This window comes from Carcharhinus amblyrhynchos, chromosome 7 (genome assembly GCF_965287045.1).
Source record: "Carcharhinus amblyrhynchos chromosome 7, sCarAmb.v2.hapA, whole genome shotgun sequence".
In the NCBI taxonomy this organism is placed as follows: Eukaryota; Metazoa; Chordata; class Chondrichthyes; order Carcharhiniformes; family Carcharhinidae; genus Carcharhinus; species Carcharhinus amblyrhynchos.
The window spans coordinates 1,631,123-1,640,409 of NC_137330.1; positions in this window are offsets into that span (position 1 = coordinate 1,631,123).

Genomic DNA, 9,287 nt, shown 5'->3' on the forward strand with positions numbered 1-9,287 from the left:
TCTTCACACAGACAGAAAATGTCAGCAAGTTCCCAGGACCATCACCCAACTATATTCCCACTATTTTTACAACATTCTGAAAAGCCTTGTCTGAAATATTGAAAACACTTGTGATGTGTTACTGAAGCTTGGTGAGATGGTCTTCACAGGAGCCTCGGAGAAAAAGATTGTGTAATTGATCAAATCTCCTTTTTTAAACAATCTGCAACCTTCCCAGTTCCTGGCTGGGTTCCTGATGGAACTTTTGGAGAGATGATTATGCGTAGAATGTGATTTATACATTTCCACACCTCCATTATCCAATAGTTTGAGGCTGCACTCGCACAATTCCTGACTCCAGATCCTGTGGACATTGGGAAATTCCTCAGTGAAGTTCATAGCAAGAAAGATGGGCGATTTGAGATATTTCTCCGTTTTGTTGCTGGTCTCTCCTCCAAACAGTCAGCTCGGCCCCTGGAGGAGTTTCTTCATTAAACAACCAGCCGAGTGATTGACTGGATGAAGGAAAAGGTTGAAGGGCAGATTAGAAATAGAGAGAATAAAACTGGGAGAAGGGACCTCCTAAGACACTCCACTACCTGTTTGAGTCTCAGAATAAAGCACTGGCTCAGAACACAGTGGGATATGTGGAAACACTTTTCAAGGATTACAACTGACCCCGCTTGACTGTGTAGTCCTGTCTCAGACCATTGGACTCTGTAGAAGAAATTAGAATCATATAAGCAATTAGGTTGCATAGAAAAGTAAGTCTGTTTTAAACGGACTTGCTATAGTAGGGGCTAAAGCTGCAGCAGTAGCTAAAGGGTTAATGATTCACTATATACTCACCATTATACTGAAAATCAAGAAACTAGCTGAAGCAGGCAGGGTTAGAAAAACAGGGCCTAGCAGACACTCAAGGTCTAAAGGCCAGATAACGGGCCATCTGCCTTTAGGAGGATAGAAAAATAAACCACCATTCTTCTTCTCTATCTAGTTACGGTAAATCACAAGGGACAGGGACTGTAGGATGATTTAGACCAAGGACACTATAGATAAGTCCTAGGACCACAGTTTTAATTCATGGGACAATGATTAAAGGGGTAATAGAGATAGTAAGGATAATAGGGAGTATTGTAACCTGCTTGCAGAGTTGTTTATTTCACTGTATAAAAATAGCGCGGGTTTGTTCAAAAATTCAGAGTTCTCTCGGTGTTGACTGAGGTGTACTCTGTGATATCACGACAATAAACTCTCCTGACGCCTGACTCTGAACGTCTCTGCCTGAGTTATTCTGAGCTAGGAATTTCCTCGACACTCTGATACAATAACGCACCTTGACCTACAGAAATGCTACATTCAGTGTGAAGGGATCCATTCTGTAGAAATGTCAGGAGTTGAGGTAACTGTTTGTTTGGTCTCATACCTGAAATTTTCATTTGTCGTGGAGTTTTTTATTTTGTTTTTTTAAATTCCAGTCTGAATAAAGATGCACACCAAATCAGAAAATCTTTCTAAGCTAAGAGTGGTAGTAAAATTTAAAGGTGAAAAAGAATGATGCCTTTGCTAAAAAGTTGTTGTTTTTATTTGATTTATTACTATCACATGTATTGGGAGACAGTGAAAAATGTTGTTTCTTGTGCACTTGACAGACAAAACACACCATCCATAGAGGAGAAGGAAAGGAGAAGGTGCAGAACGTAGTGTTGCAATTACAGATACAGTGATGAGAAAGATTGGCTTAATGTATGATCTATGCTTTCAAAAATCTGATGGCAGCAGGGAAGAAGCTGTTCTTGAGTCATCTGATACATGTTCTCAGACCTTTGTATCTTTTTCCTAATGGAACAAGGTGAAACACAGCATGTCTGGGGTGCGTGGTGTCCTTGATTATGCTGGCCGCTTTTCTGAAGCAGTGGGAAGTGTGGACAGTGTCGATGGATGGGAGGTTGGTTTGTATGATGGACTGGGCTATGTTCACAATCCTTTGTAGCTTCTTGCAGTTTTGATCAGAGCAGGAGCATACCAAGCTGTGATACATTTGAAAAGAGTGCTTTCTGTGGTGCATCTGTAAAATTTGGTGATAGTCATAGTGGACATGTCGAATTCCCTTAGCCTCCTGAGAAAGTAGAGGCATTGGTGGGCAATCTTAACTATACTGTGGAGAGACAGGACAAGTTGCTGGTAATCTGGACAGCTAAAGGCTAGAAGCTCTTGGCCATTTCCACTTGATCACCATCAATATCAACAGGGGCATGTTCTCCACTACACTTCCTAAAGTCAAAGACTAGCCTCTTTGTTTTATTCACATTGAAGGAGAGATTATTGTTGCACCATTTCACCAATACTCAGCAAATGACACCAGACTGAGGAACATTTTTAAAATTTACTTATTTATTCACATTGCTAATTACCCTCACCTTCGAGGACAGTTTGCAGTGGGCACTAAATGCTGGTCTAGCAGCGATACCCAAATCCCATGGACGAAGAAATCAAAAATACACAGAGGGTTGAAAGTGATATTCACCATTAGCTAAACCAGTGAATTGTTCATCAACTTTCACTGTTGACTTTTTTTTCAACTGAAAGAACAGTTTGGCTGCTATGTAAGATTGTAACCAGGTCCCCACCAGTGCCAAATTTCTGACCTGAAAATTGACTCAGCTCCTTCCTCCTAGTGAAAATTTAACTAATTTTAATGTGTCTTTCACTCTCTTCATTTAGCCTGAGCTGCAATAATCTGGGAGATTCAGGAATGAAACTACTGTCTGCAGCTCTGAGGAATCTGGACTGTAAAATACAGAAGCTAAGGTAAGTTCCAGAATATGTGAGGTTGTCTGTGTAGAGATGTTCTTTCTGCAATTTCATTTTTGTTCTTATTCACATTTCAGGCTGTGCTGCACTCACCTTGTCAGAACACATCAGGACATTTGATACTTCTTTCCACACTGTAACCATGTGTCTCACACCCGCTCACCTCTCTACAATCTTCATACAGACTTGTTTGGATCAATGAAACAGTCTTCTCCCATCCTGAGAGAACAGGACTTCCCTCTGAGGCTGAGCAGCTGGGAGGAGTGTCTGCAGGGATGTATTAGGGATTGGGAAGAACTCTTGACCTGCTTTCAGTCATTTCAGCTCTTCATTCAGTAAGCAGAGTTCCCTCACTGCTCTCTCCAGAGCTGCTGTGTTTTGAAAGTCCTGCTGGCTGCCTTTGAAGATGGTGCCTCTGACAATAACATCTTAATAACTCTACCTATCCTGCCCATACAGTCACACCACCCATTCCCATCCCCATGTTGGCATTTCAGAACTTCTGGTAAAATCACAGCCATTATCTTCAACTGCACCACAAACTGCATTCCCAAACCATTGACCATCCCATGTCCCCCCCAAGCCTCTTCAATAAGGACATGGGGATGAGGTGTTTTTGTCTTGTCCCATCATCATTATCCCTATTGTCAGTTAACTACTCCTGTAATTCCAGTTTTGTTCTTTCTTTGTTCCTTCCCCAGTCACCCACTGCTGTCACTTCAAACCTGTCAATTCACTGCCACTTCCCAGTTACAATGAAAGGTCAAACTTTAACTCTGCTTCTTTCTTCACAAAATTTTACCTAACCTGTTGAGCATTTCCAATATATTCTATTTATATTTCAGTTTCGGCATTAAATACTCCATTCAGTATAAATGCAGGTTGTGCTTTTTGAATGCCTCATACTATACATTATTCTTATTCATACCATCTTTAAAACTCTGACAATTTACCCTGATTCCTAGTATTGTTCTCTCTCTGATTTCCCGTCTATATAGTAACTTTCTCTCAGATTCTTGTGTTGAGGATCTCATCTCCGCTGTTAGTACAAAGCAGTCACTGATGGATCTGATGCTGAATTCAAGCTCCTTCACAGACCAATCTGTCCCCACTTTCTGTCGCATCATCCAGACCTGCAGGAGTCTGGAGAGGATCCAGTGAGTGCTTGCATTAATTTAAATATAAATGGGACTTCAAATTCAGGCCAATTTATATTTTTCCAGCAGTGGCAATGACAAGCAGATTCCACTGTGCGTGAACGTTCTCCCAAACCTTCAAGCACCTCAAGCTGCTGCATATTTTCCCTTGGATCTTCAGCACAGTGACTGCCAGGAGCTCCATCACAGCAGAGTCAGAAGATCAAGCACACACCCAATTTACAGCAGTGATCCCAGGGAGCTGCATCAGAGCAGAGTCGGAGAAGAGAGAGCACACATCCTATTTACAGGACAGTGACTACAGGGAGCTCCATTGGAGGAGAGTAGAGTCAGGGAAGGGAGAGCACACCAGTGGCGCAGCTGGACAGGGAGCAGTGGAGCAACTGCTTCCCCTGAGCACATTCTTCAAAAGTGGTGCCTTTTCAACAGGGTGTTCCTCACAGGCCCCTCAGATCTCTTCCCGAGATCTGAAGGCCTTGAGCCGTGTACTACAATCACGGGATGTGATACGGATGCAGGGACTTCAGGCAGCAAGGAAGGCATGCAATCATGAGAATAATTGCAGAGGCTGCAAAGGACATAACTATGCAGCCAATGTGATGAAGGGGCAGTCAAGATCAAGCATCCCAGCCTTTGTTCTACAATGGGTGAGGATAGATTGTCTGGGTTAGCTTTGGTCTCCATTGAAAGACAGTGATTACTGAGGTAGATTATAATAAAGTAATAATAACTTTGCTAGAATGAAGCCTAGATGAAACAGGCTATTGTAGTTGTTTCATACCTTTTTCATATTGCTTTGTTTTGTTTTCATTTTGCATTTAAAAATGTAAAATAACCCCAGGCAGAATGCTCTCCAGTGGGGCACTTGACTAATCAACAGATAGGAAAGACCCATTGTGGAGATTAGTCTGGGCTACAGTGATTGATTACGCTCAATATTCCTGCAGTTAGGGTTAAAGTATCCAGGGTTCCTGTTCAGTGCCCATGACCCTGCTGGGAGGTGAACCTGTGTGGGTTCAGGATGGGGACAGGATCTGTTCAGCTGCGATAGATCCCACTGTCCAATTGGGACAAACACCCGCACTGCAGGGGGTGACCTAGAGAGAGTATCTCGTCAGGGAGGTTCTGGTGGATTCTGCAGCTGAGGAGCTGGACTGAAAGTATCAGCACTGTCTTCCCTCGGTAAGAATGCTGTGAAAACCCAAACTGAATCCACTTGTCCTGACTTGCTGTCAATCAACTCAATTATCAACAGTGTTTTACTGCCAAGTCTGTTCCAGCGTGAGAATGGGGCAAAACCCCCTCAATTCTAGCAGATATTCATCAGACTTCAGAAATCAAGGAAAGGAAGCAATCTGTGATTGACCATGAGCAGATTGGAACAACAAGTGCAGATAAGGTGACCTGGTATTAGATATCAGCTGTGACCATAGTCTGATCAAGGGATAGAGGGATAAAACTCTTGTGGTTTAATGTAAAAATCAAATTGGTCACCATACAGTAATGATGAATTGAGATAGAGATATACATATATAGTGGAAAGAACAGGTAACAAGAAGAAAATAATTATTTTTATAAGTTTTCATACACATCAGTAATGTTGCCACTGGCACCCAATTACTGCTGATCACTACAAATTGTAGCTGATAGCCTCTTATTCATTGTGCTATTTACCCTATTGTATCTGATTAGTATTGCTGGGTGACCCTGTCTCTAACTATTTTGATGCTGAAGTTATGATTATGTTATTATGTCAATTAAACATTCCTAGTGGATAATTTGTTGTGAGTTCTTTGACGATTTAACAAGAAAAAATTTTTAATTCATTCACACAGGACCTTGTGGGGATTTGAATCGAGGGCTTGAAGTTATCTCAATGGATGATGTCAGACAATTCGACTGAACGATATTAGACATCGTTCACTTTTAGGCTGGGAGGTAAAATTCAGTTGGTTCCTCAGTGCTGACAGTAGGTGAAGGGGGTAAAGGTGCATGTCCATTCACCTTACCATTTATTTGTTGGAACTCTGAATATCAGCATTCAAACAACAGGGGTTTAATAGACAGAAACTTCGGGTTCAGAAGTGATTGATATCTCTGAGCCACAATTAACACTGGCATGGAATGAAATATAAATCCGATTGCATGAGTGAGCTGTGCTACAGCTATCAAGGAATGGATGGGAATGTAAGTACTTTGCTTATTGCTAATTAACTCAGTGGAGTTTGAACCAAACTCAACAGATGCTGGTACATTCAGGATGGGTGCTGGTCCATCACAAAGCACACGCACAGACAGACTAAGGGGCAATTGAGCACAGCCAATCCACCTAACCTGCACATCTTTGGACTGTGGAGAAAACCAATGCAGACATAGGGAGAGCATGCAAATTCCACATAGACAATTACCCAAGACTGCAATTGAAACTGGGTCCCTGGCACTGTAAGGCAGTGATGATATCCAGTGTCACTATGCTCCAATGTCAATAAAAATCCAATGACCATAAAGATCAACAGGATATGGTCTTGAGCAGACTTAAATACTGAGGACCAAACCTGTGTTTGGTGATGGCATTTCCAAGATTCCTATTTAAATGTGTGAAGGTTTTAATGAGGGTGTTCTAAACATTATAACTGAAAAGGATCATCTATGACACCTGGTGATTGACCTCTGTAACCTGAACAGATTCCTCCTCCCCAATATAAATGGATATTTATGGTTGATCTAAATGCCTCCTCTATTCCACAGAAAACAACTCAAGTTTATCATCTCTTTCTTCATTGGGAATGGCTGATCACCAGACTTGACTGGAGGGCAGGAGTACATGACTGCATCTCACCCCACAACCAGCAGTCAGGACTAGCGAAGAGTGGTGGTGCAATTAAAAATCTAATAATGATCCTGAAATTATTGTGAATTGTCATATAAACCCATTCTGGTTCACCTTTATGGAAGGAAATCTGCTATCCCTATCTGGACTCTGAAATGTCCTGTGCAGCTGCCTAGCCAGCCAGACACTCAGTTCCAGGGCAATTAGAGATAGACAATTAATACTGGGCCAGACTGCAATGCCTAAATCCAATGAACTTTTTTTTTGTAAACTGGAGTGTCCAGCCAGGGAAATTTCATGATACCATGCACACTGAGCAATAGGTAGATTAAGATGACATACTGAAAAGGAATTTTATAATTAGGAGAAATGTGTGTGGGCAAGTGGGTCAGGGCAGTTCCTGCAGCTACATATAAGAATTCAGGATATGTTGCCAATGCACCCTGACACCCCATCCCTCACATCACAAGCAGGGCATTCAGAGTAAATTAATGCATGATGTGGAGATGCTGGCATTGGACTGGGGTGGGCACAGTAATAAGTGTCACAACACCAGGTTAAAGTCCAACAGGTTTATTTGGTAGCACGAGCTTTCAGAGTGCTGCTTTTGAAGAATTCATCTGATGAAGGAGCAGCACTCTGAAAGCTCTTGCTACCAAATAAACCTGTTGGATTTTAACTTGGTGTTGTGAGACTTATTACTAAATTAATGCATGTCTGGAGAGATGGTAAAAAAGGACATAAAATAGCAATAGGTCATTAGGCTGCTTGAGCCTGCTCTGCCATGAAATCTGATCATGGGTAGCTATAACTCTGCTTTCCCACCTGCCCAAGACAGCAAGTTTTGATGCACTTGTACAATAAAAATCTATCCAAACTCAGCCTTGAATAATTCATTGATCCAGTTTCCACTGCTTTTGTGGTTACAAAATTTTATTGATTAATATAAAAGTAGGGAGGTCTTGCTGCAGCTGTATAGGGCATTGGTGAGGCCGCAGCTGGAGTACTGTGTGCAGTTTTGGGCGCCGCACCTGTGCAAGGATATTTTGGCCCTGGAGGGAGTGCAGAGGAGGTTTACTAGGCTGATACCGGAGTTGAGGGGATTGAGCTATGAGGAGAGGCTGAATAAACTAGGCTTGTACTCGTTAGAGTTTAGAAGAATGAGGGGAGATCTCATTGAGACGTATAAGATGATGAATGGGATGGATAGGATAGAGGTGGAGAGACTCTTCCCGCTCAAAAAAGACAGTAGGACTAGGGGGCACAGCCTCAAGATAAAGGGGAGGCGGTTTAGAACGGAGTTGAGGAGGAACTTCTTCACTCAAAGGGTGGTGAATCTCTGGAATTCTCTGCCCGTTGAAGTGGTGGAGGCTGCCTCGCTAAATATTTTTAAGAAGCGGGTTGATGGGTTCTTGATAAGAGAGGGGATTAAGGGTTATGGGGAGAGGGCGGGAAAGTGGAACTGAGCCACGACAGATCAGCCATGATCTTATTGAATGGCGGGGCAGGCTCGAAGGGCTAGATGGCCTACTCCTGCTCCTATTTCTTATGTTCTTATGTTCTTATGTTAAAAATAAACCCTGCTCGTCAGCATCTTAGTGCTGAAAATCTGTACCTGAAATGCAAATAAAATGTAGTTTTTGAACACTCATTGTAATTAATTTCATCACATCACATCTGATTCATTTTATTTCACACAAAGTGCTTCTTTTCCTATTGTTATGAATTATATTGACTCAATGCTAGCTCCCCAATCCAGCTCCTGCCCACTGTAACTTTAGAGTCAAATGTCTGTGATCAGGAAGCAGATGAGGTGCCCTCCAAGAAGAAGCGCAAGTGAGAGATTTTTTTTCAGAAAATAGCTCAGCTCCGCATCAAGCGCAGAAGGCAGAAGTCAGCTTGTGAAAAAGATCATTTTCTGTGTTGAACCGAACTAAGGACTAAGCAGTCTCCTTAGAGACACATGGTTGCAGTGTGGAAAAAAGTATCAAATGTCCTGATGTGTTCTGACAAGGTGAGTGCAGCACAGCCTGAAATGTGAATAAGAACGAAAATGAAATTGCAGTCTCCTAGGGCCAGAATTGAAACCGGGTACCTGGCGCTGTGAGGCAGCAGCGCTAACCACTGTGCCACCCACATAGAAAATTCTTTATTGAAAGTCTGAGTACTCAGTGCTTCGGATATTGCCGATGTATATTCCTTCTCAGGCATACAAAACCAGTCAGGTTTACATCAATATTCGCTTTGAGATTGCGGTGGCTGTGGAAGCTGATAGGATAAAGGTTCAGATATAGAGCTGGAATTAAACCAATCAACATTTCTGCTTTCAGCAATCCTTAATTTGCATACTTGCATGGTGGTCAGTACCATCCCAGCGTGAAAGAAAGTTTGGGGGGAGGAGGACGGCGGCGGGCGGTGGGAAGACAGAAGCAGAATTAGCCTATTAACCTCCACATCATCCCGGCTATGAGGAAATATATGCACGGTGGCACTGTCAGAGGGTCAGT